Source organism: Cheilinus undulatus, linkage group 9, assembly GCF_018320785.1.
Source record: "Cheilinus undulatus linkage group 9, ASM1832078v1, whole genome shotgun sequence".
NCBI classification, from domain to species: Eukaryota; Metazoa; Chordata; class Actinopteri; order Labriformes; family Labridae; genus Cheilinus; species Cheilinus undulatus.
Genome location: NC_054873.1, coordinates 3,038,482 through 3,066,452, shown reverse-complemented (window position 1 = coordinate 3,066,452; position 27,971 = coordinate 3,038,482). Strand labels below are relative to the sequence as shown.

Genomic DNA, 27,971 nt, shown 5'->3' with positions numbered 1-27,971 from the left:
TTGTATAGGAAGCGACTGATAGAGACTCATCTTAGGCAATGTGCCTTCAACAATTTAAGGCCTCTCGCTGCTAAAAGTAAGACTTTTAAGGACTTTTTATGGTCCTAAATGTCAATGGTCCTGTTTAACAATTTCTCAGACTTTCCAGGGATCCACAGAAACCTGGTCTACACGTAACCCTTACAAAAAACCAAACACCAATTAGAGCAGAGTTCAGGTCATACTCTGCATCCCTGCCTCACCTTCTCTCCAATGCTGATGCTGCCGCAGCGTAGAGTGTTGATGTCCTCCCTGCACTTCTCCATGAAGCCACGGACCAGCCGGTAGTCGCTGAAGATGATGGTGGTCATCTTGGTGATGTACTGGTTGCACTGGTAGTCGCTGATGTTGCCACGGTGATCCACCAGGCAGGACACCAGGTAGCCCTTCCCGAGCTCCTCCGCTGCACATTCTTTAATCTGGAGGAAGAGCAGGAGCAGAGTTATGTCTTTGAGCAATAACATGAAGAGCTTGTTGATTTAGAGATTAAGCTGCCCAGATATGAACAGAAACAGTTTTGTCGGAAATAAACAACTAAAAACATCCGTCAACAACTTCTAAGGAGCAGACAATAGCCTCAGGGTTTCTAAATCATCGGTCTCTCCTCTATATGATCTTCATCTTTGGACCTCTTCTCTTTAACGTGGTTTATCAGAGCATGTCTGTTAAAATCAGCTGTCTGGTGAAAACAAGGTGAATATATTAACACATATCTTAACACTGAAACTCAAACAGTTCATGTGTGAAACCACAGCTAGCAGCTAAAAGATGCTAACACGTCCTGTAGAGATGAGTGATAACTGTCTTTCACACTTTGTTTCTTTACGCTGCATGTTTTTAATTCTGCTCAGTCTCTTTGTGTCTGAGCCTGAATAAAAGAACCAATCAGTGCTTTTAAAACCAAACTAAGTCTTAATCTCTTCACCTGTGAGGGGAATGAATGATCAGAAACTCATCGCACCAGTGCCCTGGTTTTTATTTGTTAGCTAAATATGATCTTAAGCAGTCAGAGCCGATAATACACCAAAAAAATCCTCAGTGGTTGGAGGAAGGAATGTCTCAAAACAACAATATAAACACGGCTGGTTGATGTTAGTTTAGAGAGGAGCTTCTAGAAGCTCCGTGGTTTCTGGAGGCTTTCAAAGCCAAACAGATGTCTTGATGCTCGATTAGGACGTCCTGGTCTCAAATATGTCTTCCTGTTTTTAAAAATCTGGTGTAAACAAGTCATCTTTGTTTTAATTCCCCATACCACTCTATACACCCTCTGAGCTGCAGCTCAAAATTATGTCTTTAACTGACAGACACATGTGAGAAAATAATACATTTAAAAGGAAGAAACTGGATATTCAGATAACTGAGCAGCCCTTTAAATACCCTGAAACAGACTCAGTAAATAATAAAAGGCATGTCTGTTTTTCCTCGTCTGTCGTTTTGCACTGAGAGGAATCCAAAGAAGTGTCTGGGAGGTTTGGGGAAGAGGAGCACGATTGTTTTTGTAAAACTACCACAGCTGCTGTGAGTGTGCTGTCAACAAACAAAGGGGCTGCATGGAGGCTGAGGTGAGATAACAGAGAGGAGATTACCCATAATTCCTCTACATCTCCAAGAAATACCCAACAGAAACAGGATCATACCATATCCCCGGGTTCACCACATCACTCGCTGTTTAATTTAGGTTTTCTGTGAGATAAAACTAAACTCTTCTACATTAATATAGATTTAGGACACTGCTATCAAAAAGTGATGATTTACTCTTACATGTAAACACCTCAGTTGAAACTAAACTGGCCATGAGCATTCTGAGCATGCTCAACAGCCTCAGCGTTGACCTTTGACCCAGAATTCAAACAGCATAAATATTAAGCATAAAAGAACATGTGCTGTTGTCTTTCTTCAGTTATCACTAAAGACTAGGGCACTGATCATTAAATTCAGAAAAGAAGATGTTGTGGTTTTAAGAGTATCTTTTGGTTTTAAATCTCTGCAGCTGTTAAATCCATCAAAAACTATTAGTATTTAAACAGTTTTAGAACATTTGATCTGTTCTTACAAAAAAATCACTCGTCATCCATTATTATTAAATATTTTATAGATATATTTTTTAAAAATTGGTTAAGACTGGTGAAAATGTTGCAAAAATGGCCAGATAAAGTGATGAAAAAGGGTTAGAGAGTGGCAAAAAGGCACACAAATTGGCAGGAAAAGTTGTGAAAAGAGGTTAAAATGGTAAAATAGGATAAAATGGGTTAAAAGCAGCAAAAATGGTGGACAAAAAGTAATACAAAAGGGATTAAGAAGTGGCAGAAATGGATTAGAGGGAGGCAAAAGGTGATGAAGCATGAAGGGAAAGAGGTAAATAGGGGTTAAATAATGGCAAAAATTGGGTAAAAGACGCATAATGGGGCAAAAAGTATCAAAAATGTGTTAAAAGTGGCAAAATAGCCTGGTAAAGTAGTGAGAAAGGTTGAAAGAGCAGTACACAGGGGAAATAATTGGCAGGAGAGTGGCTAAAAGAGGTTAAAGAGAGGCAAAATGAGTGAAAAGTGGCAAAATTTGGTTTAAAAGTGGCAAAACTTGTCAAAATGGGTTAGGAATGGCAAAAAAATGTTGCAGAAATGGCCCAATGAAGTAGTGAGAAGGGCTTGAAAGTATAATGATTTAAAGTTTTTAAACTGAAGTAAAATGAGCAACATTGGGGCAGAAGTTTCTCTCTTCTTCTTCTCTATCAACAGCACAGGTGTGCTCTCTTTTCCTCCCTCAGTGAGGGAGGTGAGAAATAAAGATCAACTACCATCAAACAGGATCTGGGAATGTGAAGTAATATTCAGTGCTAATAAACAGATAAAACTTGGAGCTGAATATCATTTCCTCGTTGTGTCTCGACGGCGAGCTCTGTCTGCAAACTGTACTTTATACAGGAAGCTCATAAAAGGGCACAGCATCCATGGATATTAATAATAAACACTGTCACTTTTCATCACTGATCTACACTAGGGGTGGGAATCACAGGGTACCTCACGATACGATACGATATGCGATACATGGTCTACGATACCAATATTATCACGATACAGCGATACTGCGATAATCGATATATTGCAAGAAAATTGTATAACGTTACATCACAAAATATGTCTAACTAGAGAATACAAAATAGTTATAAAAATGGTCAAGTGCAGGATTTCTCAGTTTATTCACAACAATTTAGTATCAATTTCACAGAATTTGACACAGACTGAGCTAAATACTGAATATGAAGTGCGTAAAGTCTATACATATGTGTGTAGTATATATATGTATAACTTATAATGTCATTTTAAGTTAATATCGAATTTAACAATGTAGAATTAAGCTATTTAAAAAATATATAGTCCTGCATCATCTCGCATTTTACCTCTTTGTTCAATCTGAAGATGAGGATTTTCCCCATTTGTTGCACTGAATTAAAATGCTACCGTGATTTTTTTTTTTTAAGGGGAATAAATTATTATAGAGTGAATGTACTCCAATCATTTATATTCCATATTTTATCAGTTTTTTATGTCATCATATAATGTGTTTGTGGAGGGAGATTATGGGAGACGAGCTGATCGTCACGTCCAGCTTTAAGACTGATGTTTGGCGGAGGGCATGACGTGACAGGCCAGTGTTTCTTTCTTGTGTTACCGAAGCCATCATTCTTATCAACACTACACGGGACAGGGTCTTACAAATAATACGACTGTGATTATGGTTGCATGAGTAGAGACCAGCGGTAGCTTCAACGGGCTTGCTTGTTGAGGTTAGCTGTTAGCTGTAGCGCTAACGCGATGATGCCTAACTCGTAGATTCGTTGTGTTGTCTCAGTATTTTACTCTGGCGTGGCATATATTGCAAACGACTGTCTAACTCCTGTCTAAGTTTGTGCTGTCTTTAATGTTTTGGAAGCCAGAATAAGTCAACACATCCACTATGAATGCAGCAGAAGTCGCTCTGCTGGGTAGGTACAAGCAACCGGCTCACGCAGACAGGGAGTCTCGCGTGATCTCGTTGTCTCAAGAGAGAAGAGGCAAGAGTCAACTGCCAGCTAGCGATGCCTGCCGCCAACTAGCGGTCAGGGGGTGAAATTACACCACAAACTACCGCGCCAACAAAGTGAATAATTAGCTAATTAATTAATTATCGATACTGCATTTTAAAATATCGATAAAGTATCACGCCAGGAAGTATTGAAATATTTCAGTGTATCAATTTTTTTGTCCCACCCCTAATCTACACCCAGAAAGAAGAATTTAAGTGCTTTTAAACTCCTGTTGCCGTGGATCACATTACAACCAGCGTCTGACTTCATAGAGTACCTGAGTGCGGTGCCAGAGCGGTGCCAGGCCATGGTGCACGACTATAAATGCACCGGTGTATGTGTGTGCTCATACTTCCCCAAATTAGCCTGACATCATCATCAGGACGCCATCAACTTTTCCTGCCAACGCCGTGGCCATCTTTTAATACCTCAGTATACGGTATTACTGAATTAACACCCATTCCTGTTAGTGACTGACCTCAGAGATCGTGGTCTTGCAGACTTCCACAGCTACGGACTCAAACTTTGGGTCTGTAGTCAGATCCAGCTTGTAGTTCCACAACAGCTGGAGGATGGAGGATACAGAAATACAGTTAACACACTTACAGATACACACTGAGTCTATCTACACATCTGTTTAATTTAATAAATAATGTGTATTGTAACAATCTTTTCTATGCTTTATATGTTTCTACTAGAACTGTATGTGTTTTACTTTCTGATTTAACATTTTATTTTTGTATTTTAAGTGTTTTAAAATTCTACTGGGTCCAACTTCATTGAAGGAAAAAGGTCAGATGTGGGTTTTTCACTTAAACGGGCTTTTTAGGGGTTAAATTTGGCAAAATTAATCAGTATTTCATATTTATGATCAGGTCTGATCTTCATTAAAATTTATATGCAAAAAGGTTGGAACAATGTATATTTATCTATTATTTTTATTGTGATTTATGTATGCAAACTCCCTCATTGTTAGGGCTGGGTAATTAATCAAAAATTAAATTAAATAGCAATATGGCCTGCTGCAAATTTCAAATCGCAGAAGGTGCAATATTTCTTTAACCTGAAATTTATGTCAAAATAACAGTTTAAAACTTAGTTTTGCAGCAGAGATGTTTTGCATTACATATCATGCAATCATCCACAGGCAATTTCTTTTAAAATAGTCTAGAAAATTAATTCTTTTTTGTACGTTTTTCTTTTAACTATGAGAATGTCATAAAAAAGATCATTCCCTTCAATACATCAATTCCTGTCCAATTTGCAATACAAGTCAAAATCATCCCAATTAGATATTTTCAGTACTGTTCAGCATTATTTTTTTATCTAAGATTGTGTTGGTTATAATATAAAATCATTTATTTATTGTGTTTATTGGTAAAAAAACAACAACAACAAAAAATAAAACATAATGTTAGGAACTCAAGAAATTATTGCATATCAAATTCCAATACTGGGGAAAAAAAAATTGCAGTTAGATTATTTTCCCAAATCGTTCAGCCCTACTAAGCGTAACAATTTATTTTACACCCTCAATTCACATTCACATTGGCTCAAGATTGTTTTAATGAATGAATGAATGTTTAATTTCAGTTATGTTGGCTACATGTTGATCAAAAAAGCATCAAATAAGATCATTTTCACATAAAGTTTGTCAACCAGCAACCAAAAAGAAATTGAAAAATGACTAAAATGTAAGGACGTCGTGTTAACTCAAACTGGATTTATATAATATTCAGTTTTCATCACTTAAAACTAGGCAAAAACTTGTAAAATGTGGCTTAAATCAATGAATATTTCAATTTGAAGGCTAAGACGTACTTCAAAGTAGCTTCCAAAATAAGCACAGCTCTGCAAATTCTTTGCCTGATGAAGATTTAGTACTGAAACGCTGCAAATAAATAAATTTGATTGTTTGCAAGTTAATGAGCAGGAGTTTCCAATCATGATAAGTAAATAAACACCAAGCTTTGTGAAGACAGTAAAACTAGTTCAGCTTTCTCAGGAAAGATCATCTGAGTTTAAAGCTAACAGAAGTCGACACGTCTCGGTTAAAACTAGTTAATATTACACAGGATTATAAGATAACATGATGCATGCTGGGAAGTGATGTTTTAGGAAGAAGATTTTTAAAAACTTACATGGTTGCATTCTGCTGTGATCTCAGTTTCCTGAAAGAGAAGAAGAGAAAGAAGAGGTTAGAGCATAAAACTGGAGATGATTCTTAGACGTAGAGATGTGCATTGTAAAAGAGAACAGCTGCAACATCATCTTTGTGGTAAAAACGTCCCGGCTTAGACAGTTATTCCTAGTCTCTGACATTACAGGAAGGATCCCTACTGAAAAGAAGAGGATTTTAAGAGCAGAAGCTGATGTTTCAAAGCAGACATCCTCCGTCGTCAAAAACAGTCATGTGAGATCTGCAGAGGCTCGTCGCTCTGTCCCTGACTCCATTTTTTTGTCACTGATTGAGATATTGATTTTGATTATTTATGATCCAACTCAGCAAAAACACATAAAACAAAAACTTCTTTGGCCTGCAGAGAAATCACTGTTTTTGTTAGTGGAATATGGCAGATTTGAAAGCAGCTTAGAGGAGGCTGCTTCTCGTTTGAAAAACAGATGTTTTCATACAAGAGGTCCAACTCTGGTTTTGAAAAAAACTTTTGCACAGCACACACCTAAGGTCAAGCCAAAATCTCAAGGACCACCACACACAACCTGAAGGCTAATAACACTCTCACAGCCCTGCACAAACTCAGACACCTATAAGGTGACCTAAATAAGACAAAAAAATAAGAATCACTGCAGACACTTCTCCTGGTTTATAAACAATAATTCAGAGGAAATACTTTATTCTAGGTGGACCCTAAACATTTTCTAAATAAAAACCTTACATGTTTGCATTTCATTTCCATAAATCCGCTGTATAATCTCGGTATTTGTTTACTGGCCCTTCCTAAGATGCAAGTTGGAAACCAAAAATGGCTAAATCAGCTAGATATGGATATCTAGGAGGTTTCTGTTGCTACAGTATTAAAGCAGATATTGATGCTGTTCAAAAGTCATAAATTCTAGTATTGTGATACTTTAAGGCAATGGTAATATTACATATGGGTGCAACCCTGTACATTAGACATTTAAAAACGATCTAACAAATACAAGATCTGAATGTTTGATATGATGTTAGAGAAAATCAAATCATGCTGATTTCAATTTTGATCCTCAGAAACAAAAAAATATAAAACACCAAGTAACACCAAACACTAGATTGTTCCTTGTTTTGAATTAAACTCTTGCACAAACTCACTAGCACTATTTCTGCAGTGAGACACCGCTGAAGTACAGTATTTGTGGTATTTAGGCAACGCTGTTTTTTTTTTTCAGCTGAAAACAGAAAGGATTCCAGGTTTTTCAAAAAGCCTAAAAACATCTGAACTTGTATGAACCTACATGAGTGAAAAATGTTTAAAAATTAGGGGTGGGTAAAAATATCGATTAATCAGTGCATCGCAATATTTCCTCCCCCAATTCAATATCGATTCAGCAAATCCTCTGAATCGATTCACCTCCTGGCCAGTGGGGGTCGCTGTGCGTGTGATTCGTGTTGTATGGACGGAGGCTGCACTCGACGTTTTATTGCTCAAAAATGTGAGGTGACTTACCAAATATGTTCACATGGGCATGAAAATAATTATTAAAAAATTGTCAACAGGTTATTTGTGTATTTCTACTTCTTACTGAATCGACATTGAAGCATTTAAATCAATATCGAATTGAATCGATATCGAATCGCAACCTAAAGAATCGAAATCGAATCGAATCATGAGGTTCTTAACAATACCCAGCCCTATTAAAAATGACCAAAATTCCCGTTTAAACCTCAGCAGACTCTTACATAAAGAGGAGAAGTCGTTCAGGTCGACTGGCTCTCACAAGGCCACACCTTCATAGGTGGCCCCCGTCCAATAAGCCGGCCCCTGACTCAGGACACGGATTCTGGGGCCAAAGTGTGGCCACCGAGTTATTTTCCCACTGTGCTGACCTGAAGTGACCCGTCTGACTTCCTGCCTGGACGGGCAGCCAAACGCCTGCACACCAACAGCCGCCCCCTCCCTCCAGCCAGAGAAACCCTATCACTGCTGTATTCCCAACGGAGGAATGCATGAGTGGAATCACAGCTCTACAGATGGACGGAGAGTTTCTGACTGTTTTCCACATGGCAGCCGCAGCGTGGGCCAGGAATAGGCCGTCTGTGTGACTCTGAATATTCATGTGTGTGTTCTATTTACAGTATACTTTACACACAAGTCTCACAATCCCCTGAACACAGACGTAAAACTCAGAGTGAAGAGGAGGGCTGACAGATGTTAGAACCAGCTCTGTGCTGACTCACGGGTCTGCTGGGGGGAAAGAAAAATAAAGAAACAGTTGTGGAAACGTGACCCTGATGAACCTGCCAGAGCTGACACCAGGACAGAAAACAGTCCTATACGGCCTCTTATTTTCTCTGTTTTATCCATAAAAATATTCAAATCTAGAGCAGTGGTTCTCAAGTGGGGGATCGGGACCCAAAAGTGGGTCACCAGGCTCTTTCCAGTGGGTTCCCAGAAGGAAAAATAATGGTTGTGAAAAGTATACAAGTAATGTACATCGATACTTTTTATTTTACTGACTTTTCCTATGAAAAATGCATTTCAGTCTCCAATCTCATTTTCTCAAGATTTCCACTTATAAATCTGATTTTCTTGGATATCAAAGCTGGTTTTTCCAAGATAACCAGGTAATTCCTCACAAATTCACTACAATTGTATGCTGTCCAGGAAAAAGGGAGTAAAAATAAAATGTATGCATACATGCTTTATGAACTTTTTAACATGTGTGAGTTGTCCTGTCTCTTTGTTCAGACATACTTTGTTTGGTTTAAGGTCCAAACTGATTTTTTTTTTTTTTAATAAATAAACGCAATAAAATTTAAAAAAAAAATTTGGGTGATGATTTCTTATTCATCCTGATGCCCGACCAGTTGAGAACCACTGGTCTGAGTGTTTCAGGAGGATTTCTGGACATGAAACAGTGAATTTAAAAACAGCTTATATTGCATTTCTATTATCACTTTTCTATACATTATACATTTTTTATTTTCATTGCAATTATTTTTGCTAATGTTAGAATTAGAGTGATCATTGTGCCGTCTTGTTTCACTGAATTTTAAATAGGGCTGGGAAATTAATCGCAAATTAGATTAAATTGCTGCTGCAAATTTCAAATCACAGAAGTTGCAATATTCCTTTGACCTGAAATTTGAGTTAAAATACCAGTTTAAAACTTTTATGCAGCAGCAGAGACATTATACACTACATATGCAATCATTCAAGACCCATCTTTTAGAATAGAATGAATATGAAATAATCATGGAACATCACAAGACGGAGATGTTTAAAAGCTAGATGCAAAGCCGGAACTACACTCCTGACATGGCTGCTGCACTGTGTCACTCCGCCCAGTGGTTTACTCGGAAAGTAGTTCCGAGTATTTGCTTCATGTGTGGTAATGTTACATAAATATACGTTATTATTTCATAGCGTGGTGAATGTGCAGGTCACAACTTGTCCACGAGTTTCTTTCTTGTATCATCCTGCTGTGAGTCCTCTTGGTGTAAAGCAGTGTAACTCAACTCCGCTCAACTAAAGAGAGTAGATGTTGAAAAATACCTCTGCCACAATCTAAATGATGAAAGGTGGCAAAAATGGTCAATATGCAGCAAGAAAGGGGCAAAAATGGGTGAGAAGTGACAAGAAAATGAGTTAAAGGTGGCACAGATGGTAAAAAAAAAAAGCAGCAAAAACATGGCAAACAAAATGGGCAAGGAGTGGCAAAAATGGGGGGAAAAGTGGCAGTTAAAGGCAAAAAGCAGCTTAAATGGGTGAAAAGTCACAAAAACTTGCAAAAAGCAGGACAAAACAGGCAAAAACTGGTGGAAAGTGGAAAAAAGAAGTGGCAAAAGTGGGCTTAAAGCAGTAAAAATGGATTACAGGTCCCAAAGAATGGGAAAAAGGGGCAAAAATTGCAAATAGTGGCAATGAAAATATAGTGACAAAAATTATTAGTTGGCAATTAAAGCCAACTGTGATATAGTGGGAAACAAACTGATTAATCTGAGTTGCAATGGATAATTTCTGAGGTCAAAGTTTATTTTTTTCCCATGAGAAAGCCACAAATAATCACAAAAGAGCCACATGTGGCTCAAGAGCCATGAGTTGAGTAACCCTGGTGTAAAGGGATGTCTCTGTGAGCCTTTATTTACCCTCATGTGAAGTTAAAATTATTTGCTTTGAGTGTGAAGGATCCAGGAATGATCTTTAAGTGATCTAAACTTAACTAACCATTTTTTTATGTCCATGTGTGATGATGAGATCTGTTGTTCTGTGTTAAGCTGCTGAGAACAGAGGAGTATCTTCTGGAGGTCTAAAGTTGGACTCTACATTGTGGTGTTATTAATAATGGTATATTAAGGCTAGTATCTCGATCCCTTGTCTCTTGTTGGACTTGAGTTTACCATGATATATTCTCAGACGATTTTTGGAGCATTCAGTATCATTGAGATTAATCTAGAGTATTTTTTGACATTATCTGTCATTGTTTTGGGTTGTTGCCATGAACAAACATTTACATAAAGAAAGCAATTTTGTCCACTTGTGTTGACAACGGTATTTCAATCTGGAGAAACATTCCTGTATGGTACATTTAGAACAGACAAAAATGGTGCAATTAAGTTGTGATTAATCACGAATTAACTATGAAAGTTGTGAGATTAATCAAAATCAATAAGTTAGAGAGACCAGTTCAACCAAAATCAAGGGAAACGATCATATTTCTCCCTCAAGTATAGAGCTGCAATGTTTAACAGCTGTTTATGTTCAGATTTATTTTTTCTTCTTTTTCCTGCAGCAGAGTTCAAGAGAGTTATCAGAAAACTGTTTGAAGTGCATTTTACATTAACATACTTAGATTTAGCCTTCAGCCATGTTTACTTTGTATGAACCTGAGGATAAAGCTGCCAAGAATTTTGGCATGAAATCATTTCCTAATGAATGTCTTATGAGGGCTCCTTAGGCAATGACATGTCAGAAAATGGTGAAATAAATCCATGAAATCACAGTCAAATCTTCAGATTGCTTACCTAGTAATATCCATGTCAATTTTAGTCAGATTTTCAAAAATCTATTATAAAAAGTCTTCTTAAGTGAGAATTTCTTTGCCCCTATCTGACAGTAAAGTCTGGATGCAGACAGACAAGACATTTAGGACGTCGTCTCAAGCTTCTGAAAACAGAATTTTCTGACACTTCATGTCCAAATTTCAGCCATACAGCCTGCCACATTTGTTCCATTTTATTTCTGTGTTCTTGGACAAAGAAGCATCTCTGCACATGCTCAGTCCACCCCTGGCCTGCACACCCAAAGATCACATCACAGAGCTGCAGAGCACAGTGACTCATGTGGGCGTCGATCCACTCTTTGTCACAGAATCTGCATGGCCAAAAGATCTCATCGTCTTTAATCACCTGATTCCAAAGCTTGTTTATGTCACTAACATGTCCATAATGTTATTCTAAGGGTGGTAGGGTATCTGGATGAAGTCGTCCCCAAAGTCTGGTTCATTAGATCAGTCCGACCAGTAGCGTGCCAAACTCAGGCACCATGCTGGAGTCTACATATAGAGCTGGTCTCAGGCATGATTCATGGGTACTCAGGCATGGTCTGACCTTACAAAGATGATGGATTGTCCAGATTCCATGTCTGTCATCAGACAGATCAGTCTGGCAAAGCTCCAATCTGACACCACTGTTCTGGTCTGAGAACAGACGGATCATTCAGCATCATTTAAGAGGAATGAGGCGGTAATACCAGAATTTTTAATTTGGATGTGATACTGGAAAAAAGTAATGATATCAGGCCATTTTTACATCACAGACACTAAGCTGAAAGCCCTGCATACTGAATGTTGGGTTATTTCTTCTTTTTAAAGCCAGACATTGTATGCAAACTTCTGCAGAATGTCTACATTTTACAAAAACAAAACCTCTGCAACTTTTTGGTCCTGAAATGTTACCAGTGTTTTCAAGCAAATGAGACATTCAGCAGGAGTTTACCTGCTGTATTTGATGGATTCATCCCTCTCCTAGGCACCTCACTCATGAACAGTTGTAGTTTTTAAACTTCAGGTACTACTCCATCCATTTACACATTTTTTTCTTTTCCATAATGATTAAAAAAACTGTGTAACATAAAGTGAAGGCAAAAGAAATCTACTGAGGCAGCAGATGAGCAGCTCCTCTTATGATCAGTTAGGGCTGGGAAATTAGATTCAATCGCAATATGGCCTGCTCTAACATACAAATCGCAAAAGTGGCAATATTTCTTTAATACTTTTTGCAGCAGAGATGTTGTGCACATAATGCAAACATTCACATCTTTTAGAATAAAAATCCCTGCTTTACTAAATGTGTATGTTTTTCTTATTCAAAATGCGATTGACATAAAAATGATTATCCTCTTCAATATAGCAACTGATATCAAATTTGCAATAGTGCCAGAATAATCACAATTATGTTTGTTTTAAATCATTTTCCCTTGTATATTATAGCTAACATTGTGTACATAATGATTTAGATTAATTCTTTGTTTGTATTTATTGAAAATAAATAAGATGAGGAACCTAAAAGTAATCACATATTAAATTGCAATTGCAATGTTGGGGTAAAAAAATCACAATAATATTATTTTTGCAAATGGTTTAGTCCTGTGATCAGTGATGTTAAACTGGTGTTTTTTTTGTGAATGGAGTTTGGTAGCAGTAAAAAAAGTACATTTCTGGCTGTTCCTTGCCAAATAAGGATGCTACTCTTCCTCAATAAGGTCCCTTATCAGTACGGATCCTCTCTGCAGCGTTTTCAGATAATAATTACAATAATCAGCACCTCTGTGTTGCCGAAAGGCTTTTTTAGGTCGCACTAAGACATGAATATTTGAAATCATAGAAACCTGTTTCACAGCTGCTGGCTGACATAATCCACTGGAGCAAATTCAAAACTTTCTGTACCCTGCAGGCCTCAGCCTCACTGCAGTTTCGCCCCCCAGACACGGTGAGGAGAGCTGATTAAGTTGAATTTAGCTGCAGCTATTAACTGAGATGGAGGTTTTTCTCTGATAGAGAACGAAGCAGAAACAGGCTGAATGTTTGAGTCTGACCAAAGTATGTGGATGGGTGTGGCGGCTGCGTTGGGTTTATTCCTGGCTGTTGTGTTACATTTCTGTCCCGCTGGCCGGTCACAGCCGGTCTGACACGCATACAGACTCAGCGTCAGTTTAATCCAACACTTTCACCTGATTTCACCTGAAGAGTTCATACCGTGTGCACTTTTAGGCTTTCATACAAGTGGATTTTAGGTATTTTTAAACATGGATTCTGTTTTTAAATATTTTTGGCAAGATTCCTTAAGCAAATGGCTGTCTACACATTTGTGCAATTTAGACGGTGCTCTGTTTTTCCTTATGGCAGCTTTTGGTTTATATTATAACTAAAGAACTGGAGGTTTTTAAAGCACTGCTACATTTTGGTATGATCAGTCATTACATCTGAAAAACTGTATTTTAAAAGACTTTATCAACCTTTATATACCCTGATCCACTTGAAGTAACTGGAGTACACCAAGAGATCAACATTTCAGCTTTTGTTTCCAGGTATTTACGTCTGGGTCTGATACACAACTTAGAAAATAGAATTAATTGTAATGGTAGGGATGTCCTGATCAGATTTTTTCACTTCCGACACGATACCGATATTTCAGCCTTGAGTATCGGCCGATACAATATCAGCATGAATCATACATACTTTTATTACTTATTTTGTAGTATGGAATGTTAGAAAAGGCTTGATCAAGTAATAATACTCAGAGAACAAGTCAGCAACAGTAGGTACGAGAAAAACTGACCCATTTATTATTAACCAATGGGTTACATAAATTTTGACCTTAAACATAAGCACATTCTACAATAGAATAAATAAAAAATAAATTAGACAAGCCTGTCTATACTGTGTTTCTTTCTGTGAGCATGAATGTGTGGGGACAGGGTGTGAAAAGCCAAAATGCTTATCTTCTTAAAAAAGAATCTCTACATCATGCTCGGATGGCAGAAAGTGGAGATGGAGGAGTAGGAAGGGTTGTGTTAGGAATTTAGTTAACTGACGGATTATTATTTGTTTTCTGCTCTTGTTATTAGATGAGATGTTTATTTTGAAATTGGAACTGTGGACTCTTAACTTTGAGCAGTTGGACAATAGACAATATTGTGGGGGTTTTCTCCCTGCCCTCAGTTGTTCCCACCATATACTGGCAGTAAAAATAACTGAGGTAAACTTCATTTATTATTTTGCACTTTAAAAGTATTTTTATTGGATTTATTGAGGTCATTTTTCAGGCTTGTCTAATTTATTTTTGATGTATTCTATTCAATTGTAGAATATGCTTATGTTTAAGGTCAAAATTTATGTAACCCATTGGTTAAAAATAGGCTCAAGGTTCAATCAAGCGTTTAAACCCGACATTACTCACCACTGACGGGCTCGTCATCGATCTTTTCTGTTATAGCTAATGCCTTTTTGCCATGCCGTGGGAGTTTAGCACGCTTTCCAAATGTTTCAGACAGCGTCGGTTGTTTGAAGGAGCCAGAGCCTTGTAGTTTCTTTGTGGTCTTGTGAAAATCCTCATGCTGTTTTTTGTGATGCTTCTTCAAATGCCTGATGAGGTTGGTCGTATTAAACTTCCCCGGTTCTTTGCCACCATGGGGAACTTGTGCACGACAAGTTTTGCACTCAGCTGCAATGTCTTTATCTGACTTTAATGAAAAATACTGCGACATGGCCGACATCACTCCTACTCCTTGCTACTGTGTTAGCGGTTAGCACCGGTTAGCACTCAAGGACGTTGTTGTTGTGATCACGTGGGCTCTGCATGCTGGATCCTGCGGCGCTGCTGGATAGAAGTGCTGGAGCGGAGTCTGGAAAGGACTGCTTGTATTGGAGTGCTTAAATCTGAGATTTTAGATGTAATCCGATATAATCCGATAGTCGTTTTTTTGCTGATATCGGACCGATATCCAATATCGGTCCGATATCAGCAATCGGGACACCTCTATGTAATGGAACACCAAATTTTTCATCTGAGCAAAAGTAGTGGAACAAGTGACTAACAGGTGTGTGTTGTTGCCCAGGTGTATCCTATTACATTGTTATTCCAACAATGAATAGCGCTGAATGTCTATACTCAGTTTCACGCTTGGGTTTTGCCTGTGCAGAATAATATTTGAATTTAAGCGTTGGTAGCATCAGGCTGCAACATAACTAAATTGAAAAAAACAGGGGTCTGAATACTTTCTGAATGTCCTGTATTTTAATGCCGATTAACAAACAGCTTTCTGAATGCCACAGCCACTGCCTGTTAGTAAAACCACTTTACAACGAAGTACCAAAGTACAAAAAAAATGGAAAAACACTTTCAAATTAAGATGGTAGTCACATGAAATCATCGATTAAATATAAATTTACTGTTCAAAAAAACTGTGGCCCATCCCTAAGGTTATCTGCAGCATGAAGCTCACAATCAAAAATAAACCAAGCACTTTTTAACCACTACATTTGCACCAGCTCCTCTGATGGCTAACTTTAGTTTCATCTGACAGAATGACAGTGGGTTAAAAGCATTTAAAATATTTACAGAGCACTGCTTGTTTGCATGAATAATAATTCTGATTTATTAGGATATATTCAGACTCTGGGATGTGTTTATTGTGGAGGCTAATGCTGTGATATTGATAAAACTTGCTTAGCTGTGCAGTTCCACTTGTCATAATAGTCGGATTTTAATCTTAAATATAACAGTAGTAAAAATTAAACAGTAATGTCTCTTCAAATAACATACCAACAAAATTAGAAGTTCTTGGCACTCATAAAAACTGGAAAGTTTCAGTTTAAGTTATCAAAAGTTGCAGCAAAACTCCTACCTAATATCTAAATTGCAGAAAAACAGGTTTCATAAGCAAGTGTGCACAAGTTTGCTGCAGTTTTTGATGATTCATTTCTTTCCTGTGCATTCGTCTTATGAAACCAATGTAATCTGTCCTCTCTGTTCCTCGTGAAACTATCAATTACTTCAGTGCCAAACTTTGAATTGTTAAAAACACGTGGGTTAAAAACTCTGTCAGAAATCATGTCAAAGACTAAGAGTGCACAGCCTTCCCTCCAGCCAAAAAATAGCTGCTTTTTCAGCTTCTGATTAAATTTAAACATCTAAAAATGACTGTAGAGTCGTCACAGGATGAGACCAAGTGGTAAAGAGATTTCTACAAGATTTAAGTCAGAACGATGACGAACTTCAGACCGTTTCATCCAGTCTGGATCGATCGGGCAGAGCTCAGGTAGAAACAGCAACAACACTGTTGTTTCACCTGCTCTCAGCTACAAGTTCACCCTCACAGAAGGAAGAGACTTCCTCTGTACAGGAGTTTTAAAATTTAGAGAAATCAGAAAAGAGAAGAGGACAAAGATGTAGAAGAAGAAAGTGAAGGACAAAGACGAAGCTGAAGAGGACAGAGAAGAGAAGGAAAAGCAGAAGAGGAAGAGGACAAAGCAGATCAGGCAAAGTATGGAGAAACAGAAAGTCAAAGCTGAAGATGAAGAAGAGGAGGACAAAGAAGACAAGGATCCAAAGAGTAAGAGGAAAAACAAAAGGACAGAAAAAGGTAAAGACAGAGGAAGGAGGAGGAAAAGAATATGAAAGGATGAAGATGAAGGGAAGGATGAAGGAAAGGAGAACCAAGAAGTGGACAGAGTCAAAAAAGGAAGGAGAGGAGAATGATAAGAGGACGATTAAGGAGAACAAGGGCTGGGCAGTTAATCACAAATTAGACTAAATCACAATCTAGCCTGCTGCAGTTTTCAAATCACAGAAGGTGCAATATTTTTTTATCCTGAAATTTGTGTTTAAATACCAGTTTAGAACTTTTTTTGCATAACAAGCAATCATTCTAGTGCCGTGTTTTTACACTAGTGTCCAAAAAAATCCCATTTTCTGCTGGTCCAGACTAAAACTCCACTAACTTCACCGTTAACATGGACTATATTTACAGCCGATATAGGGAGATTTTTACAGCCAAAATATCAGTTGTAAATATCAGCAGAAATGTTCAAATCTGCTGATATATATGTCGATACTATCGTTCATCTCTATAAAAAGACAAGGAAGAAGAGGATGGAAAAGAAGGAAAAGAGAGCAACAATGTCAGAGAAAAGACTTGGGTGAAGAACACGATCAAAAATAAATAAAAAGGTGCCACGGATGGCTGTGGTGGTTTTAGGTGCATCCCATGTACACGGGTGGCCCGGGTTCGAGTCCAGCCTGTGGCACCACTTCCCCAACATCTCTGCCCCACTCTCTCATCGATGTTTCTGACTCTATCCACTGTTCTCCTTTATCAATAAAGGCATAAAAAGACCCAAAATATATCTTTCAAATATTAAAATAAATAAAAAGATCAAAGCTGAGAAACAAGAGGACGAAGAAGAAGAAAAAGAGGACAAAAAGTTTGAAAAATAGAGCAAAAACTAAAACGAGGAGGACAAAGTCAAAGAGGGAGAAAAAGACAAAGAAGAGGAAGAAGATGTAGAGTAAGGAGAAGAAGCAAAGGCAGAAGAAGAGGGCGAAGATGAAGACAAATTCTGCTTCATTGATTTTCATTGAAGCAGATTCATCCGTGATACGCTGCAGGTCTATAAGCTCCAAACAGGAAGTTACAAATGAGAATATCTGGTTCTTTCAAAATACAGCACAATGCACGGACTCCTGATCGTAAATCATCACTATATCAACATTACGTCTCATGCAGCGAGAGCAAAGGGTCACCGAGAGGTCAGTGGGTCACAGAGCTACAATGGTGCCATTGACGAGGAAAAGTTAACTTTTGAGGACATGTAGCCAAATCCTAATGTCCTCACCCATGGCAGAAGCAATAATATCATGGACTTATATAAGTTGTATCAACTTAAGTTCATTGACCCCTGACTCCCAACGACTCCCACACTGCCAACATGTCACTCATATGACATGAAAGACAACCAATCAGTGTCTTCCCAACAAACACACTGAATTCTATGAATATTTATTTTTACCCACGCTGATGAAGTCGGCAGGGGGTAACGTAAAGGGCTCCGTATCTTTCTATCTGTCTTTCTTTGTTCGTTTGTTTGTGCACAAGATAACTCCAGAACGGAAAGTCGGATCTTCACCAAACTTTCAGGGAATGTTGGGGTAGTGACAGAGAAGAATCAGTTAGATTTTGGTGATGATCTGCGCACCCGTTCAGTTTTTCTCGGACTTCGAAATTTTGAACACCATAGTAATCAATGGGAGCGTCACTTCCTCTGTGGCGCTGCTTAGGCGTGGGTCTGCCACCTCAGACGGCCATTCTAGTTTATTCATTTATTTATATTCCTTATTTTTATTTCTATTATTTTGAGTCTTATTGTTTTATCCAACTTATCAGATTTATTTCATTTTACATTGATTATTTGTAAATGATTTAACATGCAAATTTATATTGTGTGTTAACATTCAATGCATTTTTTTTACACTGTTTTGGCAGTAACTGATCTCTTCATGCCAATAAAGCAAATTGAAATTGAAAAAAAAAAGAATTGACTTCTTCTGAAATACTAAAAAACCCTCTTCTGTGAGTCAGCAGTTTTTTAATAGATAAAACCCCACGGATAAACGTCAGATATTAGTTCATGCTGAGTTATTCACAGATGAGCTGGCGTCTGTCAAAAGGCTGATTTTTACATCAGTGCATCAGTTTTAGTCATTTAGAACAATAACTAGAGCAATATCAGATCCATAAGACTTAAATCTGTGACTCCATGATAGTGGTTTCCTTTTTATTGGTGTCATAAATTATTCAAATCCTGGGATCCTGACATCCCTAGAAGACTGATGAGTAGGAAACATGTAGCAGCCCTGTGTTGAATTTAAGAGTTTGTCCCTGCTGATAAAGAAACTAAATAACACCTGATATGATAACAGTTTGGTTAAAGAGCAGAAGTAAGCTGCAGTAATTATTTTAAATCTGTAAATACAGCTAGAATAGCCTAGAAAACTGAGTAGATTAAGTCTACCAGCATGTCAGAGTATGTGGTTAAAAGTGAGGAGGACAGTTTTATCTCTTATCACTCTGAAACGAAGTGTTGCCTAAACATGTCAGGAGAACAGTCAACGGCCCTAAACCCTCAGTGAGTCCTCGTCCTGGTTCTGCCCCGGGCTGTGTGGGAGGCCGCCGCCAACCTTTCCCAGGGGAAAGGAGACAAAACACGTTTAACTGTTCTCACTTACTATCATTAACTTCCAGCTAACTGTAAGCTCCAGACAACACCACACACAGTCAACTATCACTTCACTCAGCCCTCAATGATACGAGCCTGTTACTGAGTCATGACCTGGAATTATAAAAAAACACTGCCATTACAGCTGTTAGACAAAGCAAAAGAAGCTTACAGGCTGTCAGGGTTATCTGGGTCAGCATCACGCTGATGCTGCTGAGTGAGAAAGCAACGTTAGCCATGTTAATAAATGATAAACTAGTTTGTCTAAGTACGACCCCTGGAAAGAGCCCAAAATACTCACATTTAGGCTCAAATTGGTGGATTTCTTGTTGGAGACTTTTCTGCACATCTCCCAGGTCGTACCAACCCTTCAAATTTCATATCTCTAGGTGAAAGGCACTTTCTGGGCTGTTCCATAGAATAACACTGAGCCAAGACCTCTCGCCTGTTTCTGAAAGTGAATATCAACCTTGCATTTATCCGAGTGTGCCTGTCTGTGCCAATTTGAGCATGTTTAATGCCTCAAACATGGGGCATATAAAGCCTCAGGAAGCATTGTTTAGGAGTTTGATGGAGGTTGGAACAAATGAATTCTTGAAACGGTTAAGTCTGCAGTGAGGGACTCTGTATCGTCTTCCCGAGGGCAGGAGGTCATATTCTGAGTGGAGATGAATCAGTCACTATCCTCTGAGCTTGCCTGAGAACGGTTTGTTCATAAATAGTCTGCAGGGTCGGATACTCACTCTTTTCCATCACCTTCATGGCCGTGTGCACCAGACGAACCAGTTTAGTTTTTAGTTTTGTAGTGAGGTTGCCATACCAAGATGACATCCCATATCTGACTAAGCTCTCTAGTACTGCCTGGTAAAATAAAACCATGATGCTTTTGTCCACCCCAAATGCTCTCAGTCTGCGCAGAAAATATATTCTTTGTTTTAAACGAGTACACAGACTTCCAACATGCACATTCCAGCTAAAAGTGTCATCTAAAAAAAAACCCCAAGATATTTGTATGAGCTGACCTGCTCAATGGGTGAGTCATGTATGATGACAGGGCTGTGGTCCCCTACCGATGTGAGGCGACACGATTTAAAAACTAGCCTGTCGTAAAGAAAGTCTGAAATATTCGGTAAAATACATTACCCCAAACTGAAGAATGATTATGATTCAGTTTATGTATTATAAGCTGTTGAAGTAACTGTGTCATGTTTGATATTAACCCAAATGTAAAACCTGCTATTTTCCAAACAGAGTTTGGTGTGACGTTCTCTCACTACGACGGCTAACAGTGACTAACAGCTAACGTTAGCAGTTCCGTTAATCAGGAACACCCAGCTTCTTTCCCAGAAAACAGAACTATCTCCTGCTTATTTACCTCACTTCTGTCCTGTACACACTCCAGCACAGCCAGGTTGTTGTTCCAGGAATGTCTGGGGCAAAGCCGGGTCAGGTCCTCCCTACACACCGCCTCCTCAACCAACTTCCAGCCGGTAAAGCGCCTCCAAGGCAGCGGGGCTCCGCCGCCCGGGCTCCACTCAGCGGCTCCCTGGTTGACCACAGCCGGGCCTGGACCTCCGGCTGGGATCTGTGGGTTTTCAACTTTAGCGGCGAGTTTAGCGACAGCGTTGATATCTCCTTGAATTGGATGCAAAAACGACAAGATGCAGATGAAAAGCAGGAGCAGAGGAACACGCATACAGATCGTCATCTTCACGGAGCCAGTCAGACTGATGCTGGATTCAGGGAGCTTCTCACTTCTCTTATAATAAGGCTTGAGTCTTTGGCTTGAGTGTTTTCCTTGAGTCTAGTCCCGCCCACCCTTATATGGGTTTCTTTTTTTTAATTGTTTGATTTCTAATACTTATGTACCCTGGCTTTATGTACCCTAACCCTAACTTATTGTCACTATTTTGCTGTAAATGTAAGGCCTTTCTTATTTTCAATTAAAAAAAAAAAAAAACCTAATATGGGACGTCCTTACCTCTGCAGCGTCACTTGAAGCAACATCAGTTTATGATGACGGTGTAGGCTGATCATCAATCAGCTGATCATCAATCAGCTGTCAGGAGGCAGAAACAGCTGATTGTGTCTCCATAAATTAACAGATGTCGGCATCTACAGGGATCAGAAAACCCCTGCATGAAGAGAAACCTGCAGTAAACATCAGAAGTTTTAAAAGGCTCATGAACTGATGGGCTAGGATTTTAAAGTGTTTGAAATAAGCGTTTACAGTGAAATATTGAGAATTTATTTAATTAAATTAAAAATAAAGAGTGAATCAGTATAGAATTTATATTTGATTTGTTTTCTGATTCACCTTCAAACATCAAACATGTTAAAAGCTCATAAAATCAACAGAATCAGATATAAATCTTCCCTTTCCCCCAAAAAACTGACATGATTTAGAGGATTTTTTGTACATTCGGTCCGTCATAACCTTGAATTAAGACAAAAGATAGTCGTAGAAAATTATTAAATTATTCTGTCCACCTGATTTAGTCCAATTTTAGCCCAATAATAGTTAAAAGTACGACCATACAGCGACGTCTTTACAGAGACGTCTTTACAACGACATGAAAATTACATCTTTTCACTTTTCTATTAAATCTAGACGTTGTTTAGACAGAGTGGAGACGTTTTAAACGTTACTGCAACTATTTTTTGATATTAAAAAACATGCGGGCTCTTTCTACCTGCCAATGCTGTTACCAAATTATTAATTATCATAATGTTTCAGTGTGAATGTTGATCAAACCTGACGCTCACTATCAGACTGATTTATTAATACCGCGATGATTTAAACGTGTTTCTCCTTAAAATCAGACCGCTGCAGTCTGATTTTAATTCTCTTCATAATCTAATAAACAGCAATTTCTAAATAGACTATAACACTTTGCAAAAAATACTGGTAAAGACGTAAAAAAACCTCTCCACTCTGTCTAAACAAGTCTAGATTTAATAATCTTAACAACGTCTAGATCATCTGGACCATAAACGGTGAAATGCAGTAAATTTCAGGTCGTTGAAAAGATGTCTCTATAAAGACCTCTCTATAAAGACGTGGCTGTAATATTGTCATTTTTTAATGACTATTATTGGGCTAAATTTGTACTAAATCAGACGGACAAAACATGGCTCACTTTCCTACGACTATCTTTTGTCTAAATTAAGGCTATTGACTGAATGTAGAAAAAAATCCTCTAAATGTTGTCGGTGTTTGGTGGGAAAGGAAGATTTATATCTGAATCTTTAGATTTTATGAGCTTTTAACACGTTTTATGTTTGAAGGTGAATCAGAAAACTAATCAAATATTAAAGCTGCAAGCTGCATTGGTCGGGTCCTTGCTCTGTCGCACGTCCCTCATGCCCGTTTGACCCCCACTTTGAGAGCTTCATCCCTTTTTGACCCTTTGACCTCTTCAAAGTTAGACTGAGGTGTGTACCTGCAGCTCTGACAGGAGCCCCAGACTTTATCACTAGAGAATGCAATTTCTGAAGAAACTGCGCTGTGAATGCTGATCTGCTGAACGGCTGCGCCAAACTGCTAATGCTGGTTTGGAAGGATCCCTGAATGAAGTTTAATGAATTCTTGAATGGCTGACGCTAATGGTGGGTTGAAAAATCTGAGAAAGAACCTAAAGGTTATCTTGAATGGCTGGCACTGAACAATTAAAGTGGGTAAGAATAATCTTACAATGAAGCTCAATGTAATCTTGGATGACTGACGCCAAACTGCTAAGAATGGGTGTGAAACATCTCAGAAAGAAGCTAAATGTAATGTTGAATGGCTAATGCCAAATTGCTAATAGTGGGAATGAAGTTTGTAGGGCAGAAGCTTATTGTAATGTTCAAAAAACCTGCATCTGTCAGACACACAAACACACTCATGCACCATCTCTCCCATTGGCCCAATCCCAATGTCCACACTCACACACTCACTGACTTTGAGGCGCGCTCTCGCAAAGTCCGTGAGGGCTTAGGGTTGTCCCACTGTCAATTCATAAAGTGCGTGAGGGATCTCTCGCTGACTTTTTGAGCCCTTTATGTACCCTTTCCGTGAGTGGGCATCTCTGCAGACTTAGCGTGAGGGAATTACCCATAATTCATTTCACTGTGACGTATGGCAGGGATTCACGTGGGATGCCCGCCAGTAAACCCTATAAAAGTGAAGTGAAAAGAGCGAAAATGTATACAAAAAACATGGAAGGTGCAAAAAGGGGTGGACGTTGTAAAAAGAAGTATTTTCCTGTAAGTATATTATATAAAACAGCCTTTATCCACTGAGAAAACAAGTCTGTAGGTGAGGCACGCTTGTTTTTATCTTTGTTTTAAGCTCTACAAGATGCAGACTGTCAACAAAAAAAAAAAAACAAAGGGCTGTCCCATTCCTGTTTCTACCTTTCAAGCCCTTGCAGCCTCACTCACTCAATCACTTTCCAGGTGCGGTCAGTTAAGTCAATGAGGGCTCAGGGCTCATGGTTTAGGGAGGAGATTGAGATTCAGCCATTCACTTCATATGGGATATATGTGTGCAACCATCAGCCGTCAAGATGGCGGATCAGAAACTACTTCCGGTTCTAGCGAATCCATAGGATCGAGGACCGATCTAGAAGCGGCCAGGGGCTGTCGAAAATATGGGCAGTAGGAGTAAAGTTGCAGGCGAGTTTTTTTTCACTCATGAATAATTAATGAGCGCGTGTAGCTTCATGCTCTGAGTCGTCTAACCACACGATCACCATGGAAACATGTACCCCGTGAACCCTAATGGCAGATAGTCCCCAATACTGAGCTCCATGATATAAACCCGTGTAAAAACGGAACTACTACTGCTTTCAAGGTGCGAAGAAATCCCCATAAAACTTCTCCAGAACAGGAACAATTCAAGTGTTGACAGCCTGGAGCCAAAGCTGAGATCTGGCCTTAGACAGTTCTCTTCTGTTGAAATTGGGAGCATTTTTCTTTAATTCTTGGAAAAAAAAAAAGGGGGGTACCACGCCTCTGTAAGACGTCCTGCGTGGTACCCGTGCCAAAGACCACGCATCCCAAGGACCCTAGCTGCTACAGGCCAGTGGCCTTAACATCCTACCTCATGAAGACCCTGGAGTGGCTGGTCCTTGACCACCTGCGCCCCCTGGTGAGCTCGTCCATGGCAGTTCGCGTACCAGCCTGGCATCGGAGTGGATGACGCCATCATCTTCCTCCTCCATCGAGCTCTGTCTCACCTGGAGTCGCCTGGGAGCTCTGTTCGGGTCCTCTTCCTGGACCTCAGCAGTGCTTTCAACACCATCAGGCCGGACATCCTGAGGGACAAGCTGGAGCTGTCTGGAGTGAACCAACACCTCACATGCTGGATTGTGGACTACCTCACCAACCGCCCACAGTATTTGAGGACCCGGGACTGTGTGTCAGAGACCATCCTCTGCAGTGTAGGGGCCCCCTAAGGAACAGTGCTGGCGCTGTTCCTCTTCACCCTCTACACTGCTGACTTTTCCCACCTGTCACCCCCCTGCCACCTGCAGAAGGTCTCTGATGACTCTGCCATCGTTGGCCTCATCACAGATGGGGACAGAGGACTCATACAGGACTTTGTGGACTGGTGCCAGCAGAACCACCTCTAGATTAATGCTGGAAAGACCAAGGAGCTGGTTGTGGACTTTCGTAGGCACCTCCACTCCCCCCCATCACCAGTGAACATCCAGGGAAGGGACATTGAGATGGTGATATCTTACAAGTACCTGGGTGTTCATCTGAACCATAAACTGGACTGGACTGATAACACCCCTGCACTTTACATAAACGGACAGAGCAGACTCTATCTGCTTAGGACGCTGAGGTTTTTTGGGGTGTTCGGGGACACTCCTGAAGACCTTCTATGACTCTGTTGTGGCCTCAGCCATCTTCTAAGGCGTGGTCTGCTGGGGGAGCAGCATCGCAGCAGCTGACAGGAAGAGGCTGGACAAACTTATAAAGAAGGCCAGCTCTGTCCTGGGATGCCCTCTAGAACCTGTGGAGGTGGTGGGGGAGAGGACGATGACAGCCAAGCTGTCCTCCATGATGGACAAAGACTCCCACCCCCTCCAACACACACACACTGCACTAAGGAGCTCCATTAGTGACAGGATGACCAACCCGAAGTGTGTGAAGGAGAGGTATTGCAGGTCTTTCCTTCCTGCTGCTGTTAGGCTCTACAACAGAAACTGCTCAAAATAATCAGTGCAATAACTAATTTACATGTATAATCTGTACACATTTTGTATATATTTGTGTGTGTATGTATATATATATATATAAAGAGAAATAATTTTGGTAATTCTAATTGACCAAAAACAGGAAAAGTTTAATCTGAATTAATGTTAGATGGTGAGAAAAAAAAAAATTGTGTGCCTTTTTATATAGTGTATGTAAACTTCTGGTTTCAACTGTATATATGTGTAAACAGGTGTACATATTAATATTTCCACCACACCCAGTCTGTAATACCCAACCTGAACATAACTGTTTGTAAATACTATTTATAATTTCTAAGTTAACGTTCTTATATTCCATATTTTTGTATTTATTTGTGCTCTTGCAATATACCTTTTATTTGTACTATATTTCTATTTTGTTTTCTGTCACCAATGGCCTGCTCTAAGATACTTTTAGCTGTAAATTGGAATTTCCCCTGGACTAATAAAGGAATATCTTATCTCTTATCTCAAAATGTAAAAAGAATTTTATATAAGAATAAAGTCCAACTTTTGAGTGTTAAAAAAAAACAACAAAAAACATAAAGCTGACTTAATTTCAGAATTCGGACTCACAGACTTCCGACTTAAATCTCAGAGTTTTGACTTAATCTCAGAATTCGTACTTAAAAACCCAAATTCTGACTTTGATTTTAGAGTTCTGACCTGATATCTCACAATTCTGACTTTGATTTCGGAGTTCTGATCTCATAAATCTGATATAAATCTCAAAGTTCTGAATTTAATCTTAGAATTCTGAATTAAAAATCTGAATTCTGACTTTAATTTTGGAGTTATGATTTCATAAATCTGATTTAAATCTCAAAGTTCTGAATTTAGTCTTAGGATTCTGAATTAAAAATCTGAATTCTCACTTTGATTTCAATAGCCCATTCTGACTCGATTTCAGAGTTCTGACTGATCTCAGAATTCCTGTTTCTGGCTCTAACCACTGTCCCGTCTCACTCCAGTAAAGGAAAATAAATAATACATTCTTTTGTTTTTCCCCTTTTTGTTTTGCTAAAATTTTTCAGTCTACTTCAGTCTTGTTTAAAATGACCAAATATTCTGTTATTTTCAAGATGTTAGCACCAGTTTGAATACATGGGGTCACTGTTTGTTATTCAAATCACACACAAAAACGAGTTGTTTTCGATTTAAAATATAACAGGGGCTGAAATGTTTTTCATTGTAGTCTAGGATGTGTCAACGATTAGCAATAAAATAGATTTTGATGCATGATTTTTTTTTCTGTAGTGTCAAATTTAAAATTTCTTACACACCTCAGCCATTCATGAAAAATATAATTCTGGAGCCATGAAGCTTAAAAAAATAAACCAAAGTATTGAAAAAAAGTTTAAAACAGTGAAGAGTCCACTCAGAAATCTGTAGGTAAAAATAACTCATAATTTTTATTAACTTTGAAGTCGTACACAAACACTTTGTAGCAAATATACATATATACAACTTCCTTTAGAAAGAGAACGAGGACATTTACAGTCAGTACAGGGTCTTTTGGCACTTAATGTTGGTGCGCATAAAGTTTAAATGAGTCAAAAGAGAAAAAATGATATAAATGAACTGTGGTGAGGGACCATGACAATAAAAAATGTTCTAAATGAGGCTAAAACATGGCTGAATTTTCCCAAAACAGTCGCCAATAAATCTAAGTTAAAGCTACCAAACTCGACTGACAGAGGCAGTGATTAAACCTCACAGATCACATTATTTAGCTGATGAGTTTGTTGTTTTGTCTGATTTGAAGGTTTTAAATGCTTTCTGCTCTGATAAAATATCAGAGTGATAAATGCTTCATGAGTTAGATCGAGGTAGAATAAGACTCCTTTTGTCTGTGTGGCATAAATCACTGCTTTAACAGTGGAGTCTGGTCGTTAACAAAGACGAACTGTGGTTGGTTTTTAATAAAATCTCTTTAACAACAGGTCTGTTTATGAAGCCTTTCTCTAATGTTTTCAGACTTGAGTTATCACTCTCAGTTAATTTTAAATGGGATCGTTGTGAAGCTGAACTTTGCTATATGGATCTGATTTCTCCGATAATCCCAGACCAGACCGGCTTTGTTTGGCGTTGTGTGAAGGCTGAAGGTCGCTGGATGCTAGTTTGTTTGGTTTAAAAAAGAAAAAGAAACTAAACGTGGTCGCTGACATTCTTCAAGCATCACTCCTCTCGTGCTTTTTGCGTCTGAG

At 38.8% G+C, this 27,971-nt stretch overlaps 1 pseudogene; it reads right to left on the bottom strand.

Annotated features, from left to right (window-relative positions):
* Window positions 1–21,397, bottom strand: part of LOC121515642 — a 36,418-nt pseudogene extending 15,021 nt beyond the window's left edge.
* Between the last annotated feature and the right edge of the window lie 6,574 nt (window positions 21,398–27,971).